The following is a 20,957-nucleotide window of genomic DNA, read 5'->3' on the forward strand; positions in this document are numbered from 1 at the left end:
TTTATAAGAATTAGAACTTTAAACACAATCTCTTTCTGCAAGCAATGACAACAACAAGTGTGAGGCCTTGTCCTTCTGTTAAGTGACACAAATTTGATGGAATCAAAGTTAACAAACTGCAGAACCAGAGAGAAAATGATAGCGAAAGCTGTATAAAGGAGGAAAGGAAAAGCCAAGGCAGGATGTTAACTCCATCCCTTACGAGAAACCCTCACTAAAAATACTCTGGAAGGGTACGTGACAGGCTGTGCTTGTGAGGCCTGAGACCACCCAGGAGCTGTTGAGCTTCCCATCACACATCTCTGTGCTAAATCAACAAAAACATCCACTACACACCGGGAGGCATAGCAAACAAATGCTAACCGAGCATTTGATTGAAAAAGGTGAGAATAAAGTGATATCTAAAGACCAAGAATGTGGGGAAAGAGACACCGCTTTAAAATGCTTTTGGAAAGCCAAAAAGAAAGAATCATGCATGTCATACCTTAGGTTAGACTTCAAACAATGTATTTTCCCTTCACACCATACCAGCTCCTCACGATGCCTTCTCCAAGCAAAGACACAGAGGCACAAACTTTCAGTGATAGTCTCCCACAGTCCGGCTTCAGCTGACAGAAAAGGCGAATGTTTCTTCTTCTTTCCCCTCCCTGCTAGTCGTCCCTCCCTCCATCCCTCAGTGACCCCCCCACCCCTTCCTGAGCCCTCTCTCTATCTCTCCCTATCTCTACAGCTAACTTTTCCTGTGTTGTTTACCGCCATGTCAGAGCTTGGCTGAACTGTTTTCGATTTCCTGTGCCTTCTGTCTGCTTTTTCTTCTGTCCCCACAGCTTACTGCACATCAGGTACACGCGCACACAAGCGTGATAACACTACAGCAACGAGCACATGCATGGGAAATGCACAGGAGCGACATTCTCAAAGAAACCACGAGGACAAGAGGTCCCGCTAATGCTCAACCTCCCCACTGCATCTTCTCACCCAGTGTCCTCCCCCCTTTCTGAGCCTGTATAGTAAACACGGCCCTGCCTCTGCACTGTGAGAGCTTTTGCTTTTGTGACGAGAAGGAGATGTTCTAAACACCGCAAGAATTCACCGTCTATGTTTAGATGCACGCTTAGTGTCATTTGTGAAACCGTGGGGAGGCAAGCTGCATTTGGACGTGGGGCTATTCGTACAACTGTAATTAAGACGAAATGAGAGCAATAACTAAAAGCGACAAGGCCTCCAAACATCACCAGTGTAATCACATACTTCCTAGAAGTAGCGACGCCAAGGGAGACAAACTTATTAGTAACACAAGCACGGCTGCGAATGAATTTGGAGTTATAGATGCAAATAACGAATGACTTATTCATTCTTGGTGTTTGGATTAGACAAAAAATGAGCTATGGATCCTTTTTAAAGACATGTCATTTACTCTTATGCAATGATCTGTAGGTAAATTAAAATTAAGACTTAGTTTTTCAAAAGATAAGCGGATTACGTACCCAAGATTTAATTGAATAACAAACTTGAGATAATAGTGTTTTAAACTGATTTATGATGTGTGGATGGGGCTGCTTTCTGAATGAAGCAGCAGCAACATGGGGGGCTGCGTTGTACACTGACAAAAAGGGCCCACAGCAAGACGTCCGAGAGTAACTGTTGTGTACTGAAAATCACTGAGAGGACCACCCACACTTTGCAAAAGCTAACAGAGGCAGAAGACAAAGACGGCATTCCATAAAATTGAGCAACCTGAAGTCACAAGTTTGCGACATTTTTAGACCTTTTGTATAAGTTCAGACTGCCTGAGCCGGTCCGCCGTAAGACGCCTTCAACCTTTGCTGCATCAGACCATTTATTCCATCGTTTATCTCCATCTTTCCACCTCCCTTCTGTTTGTCTTTTTCCTTCTCTCCTCCCCCTCTTTTTTCTTTCCCTGTCTGCCCCAACCTTCTACAATGGCTATAATGACACATTTACCAGTTAAATTACTACCTGTCGAGACTGCCAGACCCTGGCAGAGACCCAGTGTCTAAGTGCCAACCTCTTGAAAAGCCTTGAAATCCAAGTTGATTTTATCCTGACAGCCACTAGTTTTACACCACGTTGTAATGCCTCTATCGACTCGTGGGGTCTCCAGGTAAAAGCCCCCAAACAATGGACTCCTATTGGCCAAATGAGGCAAAGAGTAGATCCAGCAAAAGTCTGGGAGCTGGCCTGAAGAATAACAGGCCAGCAGCGCAGCATCTATTTTTGGCTCTGCCAAAATGTTCCTAAGTCTGTTTTAGCATTCTGTGAGAAAAGAAGAGTGCAACTTTTTTGTCAGATTTGTAACTCTGATACTCGGAGCAACTGTCCCCTCATAACCTTTAGACAAGCACATTAATCTCCACGTTATGGTTATGGAGTATGTGAGGAATGCTCCGATTCAGTCTCTGATTTTAGCAGAGGGGACTTGAAAGAGTCTCTAAATTACTCATTCACATGGCAGTTATACTCAGCTCAGCTCCTAACCTTAACCCTATTTTGGTTGCTGAATAAGGGGAATTAATGTGAAGATAAACAAGTAAAAACCAGCTTTGCAAGAGTTATGTGCTTGCCAGCTTCAAGATTTGCAAATAAAGGAACAAAGGTAGCTTGCTATTCCCAAGATTGTTGTTTTTAAAAGACCATTAGTTAAAAAAAATTATGATGTAATCTGTTTTATACACAAATTAAACAGCAGCTATTTTATAATAAAGACAAAGGTAGTTCTGTAATTAAGCAAAAATAACTGTCTCAGATGGTGTATTTCTGTACTTACACTTCCCATTCACAGTGCCTAAAAGAGTAAATTCACACTGTTAAGTATAGCTACATGCAGCTCCAACGTATAACTTATAACAGTCAAGTGGACCTCTGTGGAATTCCTATCCTAAATTTTTGTTAGCGTAAAGAAAGGAGATAATATAGCTACGTCATACATGCTAATTGTGTTGCTACTGTTAGCTAGCTAACTAACAATAGCAGAATCTGATCAGATTCTGATCTGATGTTTTGGTTACTTGATACAAGTGTATTTAATTATCATTTGCACTAGAAGAATTTAGCTTCCTAACCTATAAAGTACACCACTTATAGTGTAAGTGGTGTACTACAAAAAAGTGTACTGACGATATATAGTGAGTTGTTAACATACAACCACGCTCGCTAATATACAAGTTTTGCACATGATCATTTATTATAGCATACCTGTCCAAGCAAATCCATATCTGATAAGCCAGACACATGACAGCAATGCAGTGCATTTAGGCACACATACATGGTCAAGATGACCTCCTGTAGTTCAAACTGAGCATCAGAATGTAGAAGAAAAGTTATTTAAGTAAATGGCTGCTAAAAAAATGGGCTAGCCTGATTTTATGAGAAACTACTGAAAGCAGAAGAGCATCTCTGAACACAACACGTGGAAACTGATTTGCCACAGTTTGCTGTATCAGCACAGGAAAAAGGAAACTGAGGTTTACCAAAGTTAAACAATAGAAGATTGGAAAAACCTTTCCTGATTTGATGAGTCTTGACTTCTATGACATTCGAGGACAGGGTTAGCATTTCCATCAAACCATGGATCAGTTATGCCTTATATCAATGGTTCAGGCCGCTGGTGGTATAAAAGTGTGGGGGATATTTTCTTGGTACACTTGGGGCCCCTTAGTAACAACTGAGCACTGGTCATTGCCACAGGCTACCAGAGTAGTATCGCTGACCATGTCCACCCCTTTATGACCACAGTGTACCCATCCTCTGATGTTTGCTTTCAGCAGGGCATGTGACATGTCAGAAAGCTCAAATCATCTCAAACTGCTTTTTTGAACATGACAACGAGTTCACTGTTCTCAAATGGCATCTAGACCTCAATTCAATAAATCATCTGCAACAACTGCGTGATGCTATCATGTCAATAGGCATCTCTGAGGAATATTTCCACTTCCTTCGTAAATCTATGTCACAAAGAATTAAGGCAGTTCTGAAAGTCACAGGGTGTCCAACCTGGCATTAGAAGTGAAAACTGTCACAAATGCTGTAGCTCTACAACTAGGGCTGCCACGATTAGTCGACTAGTCACGATTACGTCGACTATCAAAATCGCCGACGACTAATTTAATAGTCGACGACGTTTGAAGCTTTGTAAGATCCCAAAAGACGCAGGAATAAGTAGTGGGATTTAAGAGTGTAATAACGGACTGAAACAGAAGATGTCAGCACTGCATGTACAAGGATGCCAGTTGCCGTTAAACCCCGAAGAAGAAGAAACTGTGTCCCAGAATTCATAGCGCGGCCCTGTCGCTACCCGATCGGTGCCGGAAACCCAAACGGTACCCCGCATGCGCAAATCTTACAAAGAGAGACATCATTCCTCTCTTTGCCAACATTGCGACATTCAATATATTTGAATGATACGGTTAGCGCCCAGTTAGCTCCTAGCATTTCTCAACAGCTCTGCCTCCTTTTCGACTACCGGGACATTTAAACAATGGATAATCCATATACAAACAAATTCATGCTTTTCTCCTCAACAGAGAGCGTTCCCCGATTGAACAACAGCGCCGTAAAATAAGAAGAATGGCGCCTAATTACAGAGTTAATAATACAGACTTTGTAATATGTCACGTGAAGATTCATCAGCCAGATGAAGTGTTTACTGACAATTGACAGTGATAGCGGACATCATCATCCATCAATCCATCACTTCCAATCAATCCTCTCCACACAGACAAGCATAAACACACTCGACTATCACTAAATCAAATTTAACACACGTTTGTAATGACGCTAATTCAGTTTACAATAGGGTTCATTCGCTCGGTCAGCAGGTGGCAGTATCCTCGTACACTGGGGAGTAAACTGCCATTAAACGAACAGAAGAAGAAGAAAACCCCCGCACATGCGCGGTACGGATCAGGTAGACCCAATTTGTACGGTCCAACTTTGCATATGCCCAGTAAGGATCGGGGAGTCCTGATCCCTAACTATCTTTTTATTTTTCGTTTTTGTCTACATTATATTGAAATGTTTCATTATTGGAAACATTTTAAGAGATACTTATTATTCTTAACATCTTAACAGATACTCTGACCCGTAACTATCGTAAAACGCTTCGACCGGAAATAGACACCTTTCGCGCATGCGGGGTACGGATCGGGTTTCCGGTACGGATCGGGTAGTGACAGGCCCTGCTCAGTTTCCAACAATGGCGGCAGCTAGTTAGTTTTAATGTTACTCTTATTATTCTTTCTGGGTCACAAAATAAACGTTTAACATATTTTCAGGTGAGAATGTAGCTGTGTAAACTTCAAATATCTGCTCAGTTTATCAAGACACCACATATTTTCAAAAGCGCTCCGACGTTTTCGGAGACGTCTGTTACCCACTAGCTCGATAGCTAGCCGGGGTTCAAGGCTCACTAGAGCCGGTGAGAACACCGGACTCCCGGCAAATCGTTTTCAAACCCACCGCCGTCTTTCGCTACTCAGGTTAAACATGATGTATAAGCCACTTAGATAACTTAAAAATGTTATTGTTTGGCTTTTTTCAGTATTTTATTTGTTCCTGAGTAAATCGGTTTGGCTGAGATTAAAGTTATAGTTTTTACACAGCTGAATAAATGTCAAGCAGACAACTGATTATCAGATTATCCTCTGTCCTGTTATATTTTAGATAGCAAGGAGCAGACGGCTGCGTTTATTAAACTCCACCGAAACAATCTGCAAATTTCATTTAAATTTAATAAACTATCATCTTGTCTTTATTTTTAGTTAGCACATACCTTAAACACTTAAGGCTGTAAGCTAATGATAGTTATATAAGAGCAGATGCTGCTGGTGCAACAAGCTGTACATTTTAAGTTTAATGGATGCATGATCTGATTAGTCGACTAATCGCAAAAATAATCGGTGACTAGTCGACTATCAAAATAATCGTTTGTGACAGCCCTATCTACAACACTGAAGAGGAGAGACAGTTATGAGAAGAGTTACAACAGTCACAACTGTGCAGGTGTTCAGGTAAAGAGAAGTACTACAGTAAACAGGAATGTAAAAGAAACACTGGCACAACCCCAAGGCTTTCTAGTCTCTGCGTCAGTGGAAGAAAATATTTTGTCCACCTGCCACAGTACTTGGTATGCAGCAGAGTTCATGAGCCACTTTCTTTCTTTTTTTTTAACCAGCCACATGATATTTGATCTTTCACAGAAGTTCTACTGTAGAAGGCCTGATGATACACAAGGTGCATTCAAATGTATACAATACAAAGTCATTTTCAAGTAGTTGACAAGATACTGTATATTACAAATGAAGGACTGTAGAAAGCATCACTTCCTAACTATGAGAAAAGTTTTATAAGAAGCAGGATTTCATGTATTTTGACATCAGCTGTCTTCCATCAATATTGACTTAGCTAGACTCAAATTTTAGGGCTTCTCAAGGATGTAAATACTTTGTCTCTATATTCTGACAAACCTTTATGACATCAGGAGCCTCTCTTATTAAATACTGTCATAGGTCTACCAGACTAGCTTGACGTATGTTATTCACCCCGCCTTTATAGTGGAAATGACTGAAAGAGTCTCTGCTAATAGTCACTTTAGCTTGATGGTAGACAGTGGATCTCTTTTGCAAAGCTCTATGGATTCAGATTTTTCTTTTCGTTTTTACCAAAACGCATAACATATACGTTAGACTTAAAGGCTTGGGAAAGTATGTCAAAGACAGCCTTAGCTGACTTTAAGAGATGAGTACAGAGGACAGACATTGAACTGGTATAAGTTTCAGACTAATCTGTCTGAAAGTATTGGTAACTGTCTCTATAAAAAGTGCTGCTCTTGGTATGTCGACAGTATTAATTCATTCTAACAGAGCTTGCTTTTTCATCAGAAAATTCTCAGGACATGATGGAAATCAGTCTGACAAGCAGGAAATGGACAACTGGAGTGCCGAGGACACTGATTGACTGATTGGTGATACTAATGAGGGTGGGGCAGACAATTACAAAGGAGGGAAATCTAACAATAGGAGGAAGTAAAGCTGACAGGAATAGACAGGAACCAAAGACTATGACATAAAATCAGAAATAACTTGAAAAATAAACAACAAAAAGCACCAAACCATGACACAAAACTATTCTCAATTCCTATACGAAGGAAAAAAGAGACAGGTAAAAACATTATCATAGTCTTACTAATAACTTCAATAGGCAAGATTACAATAGAGTCAAGTTAGTCAAGATACTGGATACTCTGTAATCAATAGCTAGCACAGCAACAGTTGCTTAGTGCTGCATATTCAGCCAAACACCAGTATTTTAGTGTCTGTAAGTATACACTGGTCCACTTGGGTTGGAATGATGCAAATTTAGTCTTTAGAGTAAGTGGCCTTACCAGTACTACAATATAATGCACCAAGTATACAAACATCCATCAGAAGGACCTGTAGTGGACTTGAAAAACTCATAACAACTAGTTGTTTGTGGTTATATAACTGTGTTTTTGTATGCCTCTGCAAAGGGCTATCAACCCAAGTTTGAACTTGTATTTGCGCTGTCCTGACAACCAGAACAAACACATTTTGTTTTGCTCATGGTCCTTTGTGGTATTTTCAGCTATAGGGAGATTGCCATAGCACTTATCGAATGCCCTCATACTTGCTTGGCAAGAAGTTGAGATTGAGTTGCTTGAGTTGAGCTGCTATTTTGTAGGACTACTTATTTAACTTCAAAATATAGAAAGAAAATAGCACCAGTAATTCTAAAAAGTATGTTTAATGTATCTGTAAAATCCTAACTCTTCCTGTCTTTCATGGGCTTTGAGTTTTCAGGTTACAGTCTTATTTATTTATTTATTTTTACAGTGAGCCAGTTGAGCATGTTAAAATGTAAATCTTCTGCTGGCTTATAGCTGGCAACATGGACAAATATGAAATAATCAAAAAATTAGTGCTGTTAGCGTTAATCTCGTTAATGCAGTTATGGCGTTAACGTCGTTTTAACGAGATTAACGCTGACAGCACTAATAAAAATATTAATTGTCTTGCAAATAAGGAAATTTCTTCCTTTTTGGAACATAAATTGTCAAAACGGGAAATTTTTTATCAGTGTAGAAATTTCACATTTTTTAATGCTATTTTTATTAGAAGGAGCAAGAAAGGTGCTAATGCAATTCGGCTGGACACGTGGCTCCCATTTCACACGATTCATATCTTTTTACCACTAAAGACATTATATTGCACTACAATACATTATTAAAATCAACAATCCAAAAAATGCACTTTTCAAATATATGGAGGCGGTAACTGACACAGTGGGAATCTAACCATTACTCCACTTGAAACTGTAGGTCACGTGCTGTCCTTTGACGGTATAGGAGCAGTAAAAGTTGGAGGAGAAAAAAGGGGTAGAGACAGTTCAGTCTAAACTAAGATATGATGATAGTGTGTTTTACTGAAGTGGGAAAGATCATTTTATGGTTATTTTATCGCACATATAAAGCTTCTTCAATAAAGCAAGAAGGAGGAGGGAAATAAAAAAGGAGAACGAGATACTGTTTTCCTGTACGTAGTGCACACTAACAGCTGTTTTGGCTGAGGCTCTGGGGACAGTTTGAGTTGGGTAAACCTAACGTTTTCTGCAGGGGTAAGGAGTCTCCTGAGAGCAGTCTGACAAGGCTGTTAAAATATGCTCAGCCTGTGTGTAAGGGTGTGTGCATTATGATAAACAGTACTTAAAAAGTAAAATTTACATTTGTGAATGGGCTTGTGTGGGGGGAAATGTCTGCAGATGTGTACAGATGAGGCTTTCTTAGTGCTGACTTCAACTAAAAACTGAATAAACTGTTTAACACTGCAAACATGAGAAACCAAAGCAAGTGCAGTTTGTGTTTATGGTACAATAAATGTGTGTACATGTGCAATATCCATCAACACCTACAGTGCAGTTGTAGAGTTTGGAAAGCTGGCCCGGTGGTTGTGGGTTTCTGCACTATATGGCTCCTCTCACACGTCCAGGCCAAAGCAACATTAACACGTTTACAGTCCCAGGATGCAGAGCTGCTGTGGCTGAGCATTCATAAATTCGTGGACGCGTTTTGTCACAACAAGGTCAAGAATTTTTCAATTTTTTAATGCTTACATGTTCGTCTCAGTTTTGTCTATAATCTAGTGTATTTTACCAGTTATTTTTTTAAAGCCTGTAGAGTTTAGTTATGACTAAACTGTTAAAAATTCAATCTAGCTGGAAATTTCTCCTATTGCTGCTTTTTGGGTTTGTTTTTTTTTCTGCTAATACCAAAAAGCAAAAACTAACAAGCCATAATGAAAACTCCTGAACAAAGATGGCCCAGAACAATCAGGAAATTAAGATAAGGAAACATTTTTGAGTCAGAACTATAGATAAAAAAAATTCTGGATATTACTTAGGGCTGTGCGATATGACGAAAATCTCATATCCGATATATTATATATTATATTATATTATATTGGGATATATATTGATATATATCCCCCAAATTTTACATTTTCTTTAAATTCTGTGAATCTCGGGCAACTCGACTTGCGTGAAGTGTTTCCAGCTGGGCGTCGTGTACCTGGAGTTGAGTGTTTTGACCAATGCACGAAACTATATATTTTTAGATATAAGTTGTAACGGCTACCATTTTCTTTGTGAGTATTTATTACATGGCTTGCTGCAGGGAAAAGCCTGTTCTAACAGTTGAGTCTAATGTTTATTTTGAGCACCTGAGCTCTTTTTTGCTTCTTATCCGTAAACTCTCTCCATACTCTTTCACGTGACTCTTGCGTAGGTGGTAGAAGAGGTTTGTCGTGTTTGAGTCTGAGGTGGGGGCCGGTTTCCCGCATAATTTGCATAGTGCAGTTTTCTGATCCATGTCAGACTTTAATATCCAAACCATGTACATGCTACGTTTCGAAATAAGGACCTCAATTTGTTTTGACTGGTCTTTCTGTTTGTCATCATTTCAGTTTATTTTGAAAGATCTCGAAAGGATCTTCAGCTTTATTGTGAAAGGTTTATGTGGAAAATAAACAAGCGGACGGCAGAGCCACACGCTGGGTTTACCATCATTGTTGCTAACGACAACATGTAAAAACAGTCGCTTGTCCATCCATAGTGTGGTTATTTTAAATGTAAGAGAAAGAGAGAACTTTAAGAATTTAATATAGCCACTACAGTGACCATCAAAACGATAAAAAAATATTGCTGTAAACTGTTTAATTTGCGACACCACGAAAACAACAAACGATATAAATCGTTATATCGAACAGCCCTAATAACTGCAATGTCATAGCTTGTTAGCTTTTGTTAGCAGCCAATAAAGTTAACATGCTAAGTTCACATTAGCTTATCAGTGAGGAAAGCAAGACACTGTTAAAGAATAAAATTCAATGTGTCTGTGAAGGTTCTCAGTCATCCAGGTCATCGTAGTCAAAGGAGCTTGCAAAGAAAAGCGTCTGGACTTCTTTAAGTTGCTTGAAGACGTTTCACCTCTCATCCGAGAAGCTTCTTCAGTTCTAAGGTCAAATGGTGGGGAATCCCAGATTTAAACCTAGTGGGAGTATCCCCCCCACAGAGGGACAAAAGGACCCCCTGATGATCCTCGAATCGCCTGAGCCAAGGTGTGAAACTGGGTGTGGGTCCCAATCAGCCAGGGTTTCAGGTGAGCTCATTGTGAAACCTGGCCTAAAATTCAATGACAAAGTTCAATGTCTGAATTCATTCAATTTAATTAAAATCAATTATATGATACTTCCACTTTATTCTATAGCACTATAGCAGTTTCTCGGAAGATGTCACGCTCACGTTTATCAAGAGCTGGACATATATTGGATACAAGGTCGGGAAAGAAAAATGCGGATTCCCTAACTGGTTGGTGAGTGATTGCTGGAGGGTGCTTTATCAAAAACATCCTTGATACTGACCTGTAGATACTGTCTACAAATGAACACTTGCTAGCTGTAGTAAAATGTGAAACATTTAATTGAAATTGGAAATGGAGACTATTTGCCTTCAAATAAAAGTTTTACCTTTTGAAACATGTTAGTTACAAAGCTGAGCCATAACTTACACTGATAACATTTCTCAGTTTCTGGGTAACAAGGTGGTTGTCAACAAATTACTGACCGATCTCTAGGATGGTGTGAATGGTGCTTTTGCAATCAATTTCTCAGTGACTGCCATCAACCTCCATCGACCACTTGCCAAACACCAGGGAATACACCTATTCCCCTGCAACTGGTGGCTACCAGACAGTCCCAGAACAGTCACAGGGCCCAAGTGGGCCTTATTCAGTTGACCCTACAGCATAACAAGTTAATAGTTAATATCAAGTGGTTAGTAATCACATGACTGGAAACCTCCAATATAAAATAAATGCCAAATATATGGCACTATTGGCTCCTTAACCAAAACCTTAATTTATCTCTGTAATGTAGTTTCCAGTTAAGCCTTTTAACTTATCGCATATCTCTAAAATACTCACATCAAAAGCATCAATAATTCGTATATGTTTAAAATCTCAAATATTAAACAGCTAGTGTGTGTTGACTCCTGCTTGGAACACAATTCAACAGTGCAGCCAACAAGTGCAGACTGTGTTCAGCTATAATATAAAGAGACAGACGGCTGGTTGGTCGGCTATGAATTAAGTTGAGTACTTGGTTCAGAGTATTCAAGCGTGTCATGCAGCCAAGCTTTTTTTCCTTATTTGTCTGTGTGCGCATTGACATGCCACAGTGTGCATATCAACCACAATAGGCTCTGCTGTCAAAGCTGAGGCCGTCAGCCGCGACTATATATTCAAGGGAACATATTAAGCGGCCAACTGCATCAGAGTGCAGCTCAATCTCAATACCATCTGCTTTCCGCTCACACTCTATCTCCTCCAAAATACATTTTTGAAAGTTTAGCTTCGGTTCGAGTGAGGAAAAATTTCACTAAGCGTGAGCCGACGATATTCAGAGGCGAAACTGAGTATCTAAAGCCATTGCAAAGTGAAATGCAATGTGATAATGTGACGACGTTTTTGAAGATTAGGGCATGAAATAAGAACAGGACCACGAATGCTTTTGGATATACCGTCACTGTTGACTTAAGATCTACTGATCAGACAAAATCCTCCCTCAAATCGTGCTACAATCTCCTCTGTGCTGACTTTGGCTGTCAGATGGAAGACAAACCAGCAAGGAAATATTTCACATCAGCGTAAGGAAGAGACCTGAAGTTTAAAGATGTTAAGTTTCCACTTGGTGAAAAAAAGGAGACTCTTGCATTCCCAGACAATGGTTCACATTCCATAACACTTCTCTGTGCACTGTGAATCATACACACTGAGACAGACCAACCGAAGGTATGTGTTCACACACTTGAAGAAAAGCTCAATGGAATACCTTAAATGCATTATAGGGTTAGCAGGTTAAAGTAAGCATTTATGATGTTAAAACAATCACTGTGAGTCATGTACATGTTACATAAAGTGCGACTCTAATGAAGGAAAATTATTTTTCAATGATAGCTTGGGATCATTACAAATTAGATCTTATTTCTGCAGCATGAGCATTGCTGCCAGTCATAATGTTATTAATATTATTTGCCTTTGGTAGGGTCTTGGAAGTGTCACCCAATGCAAACTAGTTCAGGGTGAGGGACCAGTTTGCACTGGAAACACCAAGAGACTATGTTAGCTTGTCCAGTTCAAGGTTACCAGGGCTCCACCCTAGAGTCAGCCCTGAATGAGCTGGCCCTTCTGTGGACCCACAAACCAGGAAGCACTCATAAAGGCCTGCGACATATAATGTCATCAGAATCACAAAAATAGATTATTTTTATTCCAAATCCCTTTAAATCTAAAAAAGTCTTAAATGTAACATTAGACCTTTGCCTCATTTAGTTTGTGCAGATCTATAAATGCAAATAAGCCTCCGTTTCCCACCACTCGCCTACAGCCTGCCCCCACTCCTCCTCTCTATCTGTGATCTCACTCACAAGTCCTCCTGCTACATCAAGGAAAGGATGGTTCTGGTTTACACTGCTGTAGTGTGTGTTTGGCTGAGTAAGAGGGGAAACCCCAGTGGTTAATTTGTAAATCACAACACAGAGAGTGTGCTGTTCTGTTATGTTAGGGGACAGAAAAAGTAACAGAGCGCATCAATAAATTCAAAGCGCCTGAAGCACTTTAGACAAGTCCTAGCTTTCATAGCTAAAGAAAACTGTCTTTAAAAACAACACTTTTACATGGATTAACACGTGTTTGGTTGGCGTTTACTTTACCTACAATAGTCTTACAAATTGCTTTCACCACAGGTATCGTTATCCTCACTTCAAGCGTCTCTCCATTACTTTGCATGTCAGTTTTGGGAGGGGACACGATGATTATTCGACTGTCCAAACAGCTAATACTGTGCTGTTACTCTCAGGTAACCCTTGCTCCAGTCACCATCTACAAGGTTAGTCTGCAAGTTGATGAATTTGTGTTTGAGTGACACTGATTCCCACAACAGCTCAGGTGGGAAAGCTTAGTGATTGCAAAGACTGTTTGTTTTACTCATGATATGCCTTTTAACTTAAAATATAATAAGATATTTGACCTTACTTTTAATCTTTTCACTTAAATACCCCCCAACCGGTTGCAGATGGCCGCCCCTCCCTGAGCCTGTTCTACCAGGTTTTTTTCCTGTTAAAAGGGAGTTTTTCCTTCCCATTGTCAACAAGTATTTGCTTACAGTTGGTCATCTGATTATTGAAGTTTTCTCTGTGTTACTGTAAGGTCTTTACCCTAGGAATATATATTGTGATACAGTGCTATATAAATAAAAATGTAATTGTAATAAATAAACAGTAAACTGCACACAATATCAAAAACATATTTTTGTGTTTATAACTGATCAGGTCATTGTGTTCATGTCCCCACATAGCAACAAAAATGATGATCCAAACTACAAAAGGCAAGCGCCCCTGCAGTCTCTAGCATTTATCAGCAAAAAATGTTGTGTAACTTCCACCTTACTTTCTCAAACCGCATGTGTTGTGATAAAGCAGAGATAATAAATAAAACAGTTTCAATTATCTCTCAAAATGACAAATCTTTTTTGGACAGGAAGCTGCAGCTTGATACTTTCTGCATTCTTGCGCTGCGTTTTTTAAAAACAAATGATTCTCAATGCAGCATACTTCAGTCCCGTGTTTTATTTTCCACTGTCAGCGGCGATAACACAGCTGAATTCTGCAGGCTGTTATTGGTTATATATTTTGACTGTGACTCACTGTTCTTTTAATATTTTCTCCTCTTCCTCCAGAGCACATGCATGGGAGTTTTGTACTGTTCATCACACTTTAGGCTGCGCAAGATCCAAAGATATTTTGCCCTCGTTTTTTCTTTTTGCTGAGAGACAGCTTAAGACACCTGTGCTTCACCGGCTAACATTCCCCTGCAGGCTGAGGGTGTGTTTACGTGTCCTTAAACACCATGCCTGAAGCTAAGTCACACTTAATTTGCAATAAAAATAACACCAGAACACGCCATCCATCATCTGAATCTAAGCTTTTTCGACTTGCAGGTTTGATTGCACAGATGTTCCACCTTAAACTGCAAACGGGTCTCTTTTATTCCCATTTATGAGGAGATCTAACTATATCCGGCCTCAAAATCTTACTTGAAGCTCTTAAAAGTTTACCACTGAAAAGAGATGATAAATTCTGATTTGTCAGCTGTTGATCCAATTTACCAAATGAAATCACTGCTCAAATGGAGTCGATGTAGCAGTTGGCTGAAAAAAGGAAAGGCTATAAAACACTGTCTTGCTTTTAAATGTTGGTTTTAAGGGGTACATTTGCATTAAGAGTTGGATTCTTTCTGCCCAAATCATAAATAATCCTGCAACGTCTCTGTGAAGCAGCAGTGGTCGAGAGCCAATATAATTCCGCTTCAGTCTTTGACTTTTTAAAGGCTGTGTCCCTTTTAAAAGTGCACTTTCAGATGCTACACCCACAATCATGCAGAACTGGGAGAAAAAGCATTCCAAAAAGTACAAATCCCACACAAAATAGGGATGTTTGGACGGCATCAAAAGGCTACTGCTCACTGGCAGTGCTCCATATGACCATATATGGAAGGAAAAAATGCTGCCTTTTCCCGTAACCAAACTGGGAAAAGGGAAAAAAAAGGAAGGTTTTCTTGCATGCTGTGTGCACAGCGAGATAGAGCTCTTACACTCACTCCGCAGTGGCCACAGAGCTGGCTCCTTCCCAAAGCAGCATGACTGATGATGATGTCGGACCTGCCGTGACATCTCAGCCAACACTGTCGGGCAAACGCACACAAATATGCAAACACCTGCACGACTCAGGAGTCATGAAAGAAAGGCACACCAATCTTTTGGCTGTGGTGACGTTTCATTTTTAAACACACAAAAAGCTTTCTTCGCTCTCGCATATGAGCTCTATACCATTCTCAGCAATGCACTCTGAATCTGAGCCCCCTGGAAGGGAACATTCCTCTCTGTGAAAAATCCGCCGTCTCCAACGCCACAGTTCTCTACTTCAGTTAGAAACAGTTTGTTTATCTGCCCCCAATATACAGAGTGGCTCTGACACTCTCCTGCCACTGCCTAAGAAATGCCTAATAAATCTCAATGCAGGTTTGTCATTTCACAAGAAACTTATCGAAAAATCTGAGATTTATTTTTTGTTTTCCTCCTCCTTCCATCAGGAGGGCGAAAAAAAACAAAACTGAACAGAACAATAAATAATGTGCTTGTGTTTTTCCAGAACTGCTTACTAAGTTACTCAACCTTTGTATCAAACCTGAAGTAACACTCTGACATCTGAAATAAGCTTAATGGCTTACCTTCTAAGGTTTATATGAGAACATGGATATCACTCTTATGATTGTGTGATAAATGACTGATTTAACATCTTTTACAGATTTTAAACAGGGATGCAGCTAGCTTGACTCAGTAGGTCTGCTAGGCCAAATATAAAAAAATAGCAAAGGAAAGTATTTTTCACAATCTGAAAGGAGTTTCGAAGAGTTTGGAATTTGAGAAATACATTAATTTGGTTTCTGGCCTTGTGTTAGATAAGAATATCTCATATCCCTTTGCTAAACATTCAACTAAACCCAGAATGTGATTGTAGGTTAGCCTAAAAATGCTACTATGGCTCTTTTAAAGTGATTAGAGTGATTAGAGAGATTAACATGAAACACTACATGTACTAAGGTTAATTTCCACCATGGAACCCTACGCTAAAAACTTGTCATCTATTTAACAGTGTCTGTGAAGCTAGATTTAAGAAAACGGTTTATGGTTATAGTTTTTAGAGCATGTTAAGCATGTGTCATTACTTGGTTGGTCACTGCTAATAGCTTTACATTAGTTTATGTTAGCTAACTAACGACAGAACTACAACTGAGTGGAAAACAAGGACACTAAAACTAAAAAGCAGTAGGTCACTTTTGTGCTGCCCCTGGCTGCAAAAATGGGTTTATGTTAAAAAACCAAGGACATACTGTCCACTTTCACTCTCTGGCTGTTAAGCAGTAAGTGTTTTTTCACTGTTGGCTAGCTTTGCTGAAACAGCCAACTGTTGGCCTTAATGTTAGCATTTGCAGAACATTTTAGAAATGACAACAGTGTGGAGGAAAACTTGTTTGAACCAGGTGCAATGGTGGTTCACCAGACAGACATGCTGGAGTCAGACACTGTTTGATCTTTGCTCATCGGGTTGAGTGTACAAAGCGCCACAATTAGCTGGCATAGCAGATGTCCGCAAGATGAAGTCAGCAATATTTTATGCAATAAAGTAATTCTCCTTTTCCCAAGCACACCCCAATAGTTCTACATTTGCTAATTGTGCATCTTTAATAAGAAGAATGGCTGCATCCAGATATGTAAAGAGGGCATCCACGGAAAAACTGCTTGCCATGCATCAGTTTGTTGCTCATGGTTGGTCACCAGTGGATATTTCAGGCTCTAGGTGACTAGGATGCCAACATCATCTTTTTCCCACACTGGTAGTCGCTTCAGTTGCTCAACTTGAGAAATTGAGAAATTTTTAGCACTGGACCTACCTACATCTTGTCAGCAGCTCTACAGCGGACATTCCAGGCTCCAGATACCTGATAACCCTCCAACAGATTCCCTATTCTGTCATGGTTGTTGCTTCATGGTTGTTGCTTCAGTAGCTTGCCTCAAACTTAGAAGTAGTTTAGCTTGTTGCCTGCCCACTTGACATCACAAATGCCGCAGTCACACTAAATGGGACGGCAACCTCCTTGTGACCAGCAAAAATTGGTGATTGCCCGGTAATCGCATTGATTTGTTTCCCTTTTGGTGACCAACTGCAAGTAGTTGCAACACCTGTAGCCTCTGACCATGCAAGCTGCAGTCCAGACTTGAACGGACTAAAATCTCTGTCAAGCACATTGGAAAAAGTTTGCAAAGAATCTAATTTCTAAATGCAGACAGATTGCTAACACTTTGCAATCAAGGTGAGCCATTCTGTGCTAAGTGTAACTTGTCTGAGATATGTCTGTTTGCAATAGGGGACTCAACTCAACTGGTTGCCAACTGGTTGCATTCTGGTTATCTTCCTATTTAAAAGTAAGGTTTCTGAGCACCTACTACAGAGCCTTTTGTGCAGCTACTTAAGTTGCAATGAGTGACACCTGGGTAGACCCGGCGGGTTATGGTAATCCTAGCATATTTAATTTGAGGTTCCTCCTCTATAAACCCAATCAGTCTTAAGATGGGAATTTTGACAACTCAAAAAACCCAAATGTAAAAGAATTCGGAAAATACACTTTTATGCGGGTTAGGTCACATGAAATTAAATGTTTTATTACCATGATACTTTTGACAATGAATGTTCTTTGCTTTGCTGCCAAGCAATGAAGAGGGGAGTGAAAAGCGATAAATAAGCCAATCTGGCACTTTCCTCCTCTGTTTGCTCAAGATCCAGGCAGCCTTGGTTTTCAGCGCAGCACCCCTCTTATGTAAGCGTCTCCTTGGAAAAAAAAATATACATCAGATATTCTGGTGCAAATATCCAGAATGTCAAATAATCTCAATAAATATGCACCCCTGCACTTGATATGCAACATTAACAGTCTGTTGTGGAATTCCACAAGGACATTATAGTCAAGCCCTCATCTTTTTGTCATTCAGAATCAACTGCAATGTCACAACAAACATGTTGTGAAGAGGCAATACAGTATTAAAAAAAAGACTGTAATAGCATCAGAAAAGACAGGAATAAAATGAATATATATATGTAATTTCTCCACATCGTTTTCCTGTCAAAACAAAGCAGAGCTCTGAGGAATATAGAAGGACGTCATCATCGAATCATCCAGTACCTGAGGGTGCACTCTGACACTTTCAAGTGTATTAAATGGGAGGTTAAATAAATAATGACAGACAGATGCTCAGTGAAGTCAAAGACAAAGAAGAGGAGCTCAATACAATAAAAAAAAAACACACACACAGACAAACAAGATTCCCGGGTACCTATAATAGCCTGACATATTCATTATCATCCCAACATTAGCTATGTGTCAAATGGTATCAGCATTTATAATGGCCAATGAATGAAAATAAAATGTAAATTTAAAAATGTAAGGAGAGATGGGAGAAACACCCTTTAGTCACGTCATGAGTGTTGACGTTGCATAGTTCCTCCACCAGAGGGCACTCTGGAACTCACATGTTTGGAATACTGCCACAAACACAACAGCCAGTTTATCTGATCACACAGAAGGTAAACGAGTAAATAAATAGCTAGAAATGCTAGAAAAATACTAGAAAAATTTATGTTTTTTGTATCTGAAAGAAAAACAATATTGGGCGATATCAGGTAAAACCTGCCAATAAATAAGGCTCTTAAAAGAATGTGAAGAAACAAATGGTGTAACCTAATGCCCAAACAATCTATGTATTGTGTTGAAGACATTTCAACTTAAGTTGAACTATGGCTTGGCTATACTTTTATCTAATTCTATTTTTGTACCACAAGAAGGTGTAGCTAGATATAACTTTTTTAGAAGCATTTTATAGGGATAGCATTTAAAAAAGCAGTTAAACATCACGCTAAAATAATGCCCCTGGTGGCCAAAGTTTTTGTTAAATACAAATGGTAATTCTAAAAAAAAAAGTGTCTTTAAGGTTCGAGGATACCTCTAGCAGCAATGGAGGAGTTTTTCTTTCACACATGAACATGAGACCTGTCACGAATCCCTTCCTCGCCCTTCTCTCATGTCCATTTGCAGCCTGCTCTCGTTCCTTCAGGACAGCCTGTCTTGACACCTGCCTTCTGTCAGAGTAAATGAGGCCCGGGCAGGAGTCTGTGTCTCCTCAACAGGACATTAATCTGCTACTAGTGAGCTGACCGGGGAGACTTGTGGAACCAGAGTGCTGATGTATTGTGAGTCTAAGCACTGCTACTGCTGACACCACAGCTAGAGAACGGAAGAGAGAATATAAAAGCAGGATAGAATTAAACTGAAAAGATCTCAAGTAAGGATAAATTGGTTTAGTTCCTTTTTCTACAGTAAGCAGCTAAAAGATCACACTTCCAGTTAACAAAAAAAATTAAGCCTGGCTTAAAGGCCTTTGAGCAGGATACTGAACTTTAATAAGAGTAAAGTCATCCTATATACACACCAAAGCTCAGTGACTGAAAAAGTATAGGTGATTAGCAAGAGCCACAGCACCCCACTGCCTCTGGTACACAGGCAATAACATGACATGTTGGAAGCATTAAGGGAAGCATAAAAATGTATTTCTCGTTAAATTTGAGAGGTTCCTCATGCGTTTCTCTAAGGCAAAAACTGGAAATAAAATGGATCTGCTAACATTTGTGACATGCTTCTGGCGCGTTGGATGTGTGGCTCTCTCCGTGGCCAGGGAGAAATTACACTTCGGTGAGAGAAGGGGAGAAAATTGGAAAGATGACCAACACCCCCCCCCAAAAAAAAGAATAAAAAAGAAGGCTGAGTGATTTATGTGGCTGACTCAAACTGTGCCACGAGAGAATGTCTTCCCATCATGCCTTACATGGAAACATGCATGAGGGGAGAGTGAGGCTGAAAGGCATGATGCAATGCCCCTGCACACTGAGAGCCTGTTGAAAACATGACAGCTAAGTGAAAATCCTGCCACGAGTTTGGGCCGTTTTATTTGTTCGTGCAGGCATCACAGCCCTATCAGGAAAACAAAAAGGAAAATGGCTTTAACAGAGGACATATTTATTTAAATCACTCCTAAATATCATAAATCTTTATCTTTCCTGCCTTGTTTTTGCATACAAGTCAGTAAATCATGCGGTGTGATGCCAATTTTTTTGAAGAGTGCTGCAAGGCTTTTCAAGGGTATTGCATGACAAGGTATTTTTCAAAATAAGGGGCTGCATTCCTGGAGAGAGATAGGAGGAGATTAAGGAGTGAGTGGGTGGGTGGGGTGGTGGGAGAGCAAGATGACCTGACTGAGTAGGCCTATTACTCACACTGGATGTGGAGTGATCCCCTGACGCTGCTTTCAGTTCAGCCTTTGTTGGAAGAAAAAAAGAAAAATCTGAAGGCTTCTTTGGGGAAGGTGCATCTACACAAGTCAGTAAAGAAGGTATGATAATAGAGAGTCTCTCAGCAGAGATCGAGGAGGATGTTTTGCTTTAATTCTTTGACTCTGTCTCTGGGTATTCATGCAGACGCGCTCTCAGTGAATTGATGCAGGACCAAACTGCTTAATGGTGGATGCGCTGGGACTCCTCTTCCAGGTGTGGAGATGAGAATATGCCTTTAAGTGGAATACTCAGCAGACGTTTGATAAATGGGCTTCAGTGGCCATGACAATGACAGAGACAGCATTCAGCAGGTTTAAGTTACTCTCCATACAAGTCTGCTGAGTATGCTTGCACCACTAATGTTTTTGGCC

General features: G+C 40.0%; 1 protein-coding gene across 5 annotated transcripts in view; it reads right to left on the reverse strand.

Moving 5' to 3' along the window:
- cald1a (caldesmon 1a) overlaps nucleotides 1-20,957 on the reverse strand; it is a 65,967-nt gene that overhangs the window by 32,824 nt on the left and 12,186 nt on the right. The window contains exon 2 of one of the 5 annotated variants that reach the window (XM_040035111.1): nucleotides 485-544. The exons of the other annotated variants lie outside the window; for them this stretch is intronic. The gene's annotated coding sequence lies outside the window, so the exon portion shown is untranslated. The remainder of the gene's footprint in view (nucleotides 1-484; nucleotides 545-20,957) is intronic. 5 annotated transcript variants of the gene reach the window in all.

The sequence above is a fragment of the Simochromis diagramma genome, unplaced genomic scaffold (genome assembly GCF_900408965.1).
Source record: "Simochromis diagramma unplaced genomic scaffold, fSimDia1.1 OVJJ01000816.1, whole genome shotgun sequence".
Taxonomy (NCBI): domain Eukaryota; kingdom Metazoa; phylum Chordata; class Actinopteri; order Cichliformes; family Cichlidae; genus Simochromis; species Simochromis diagramma.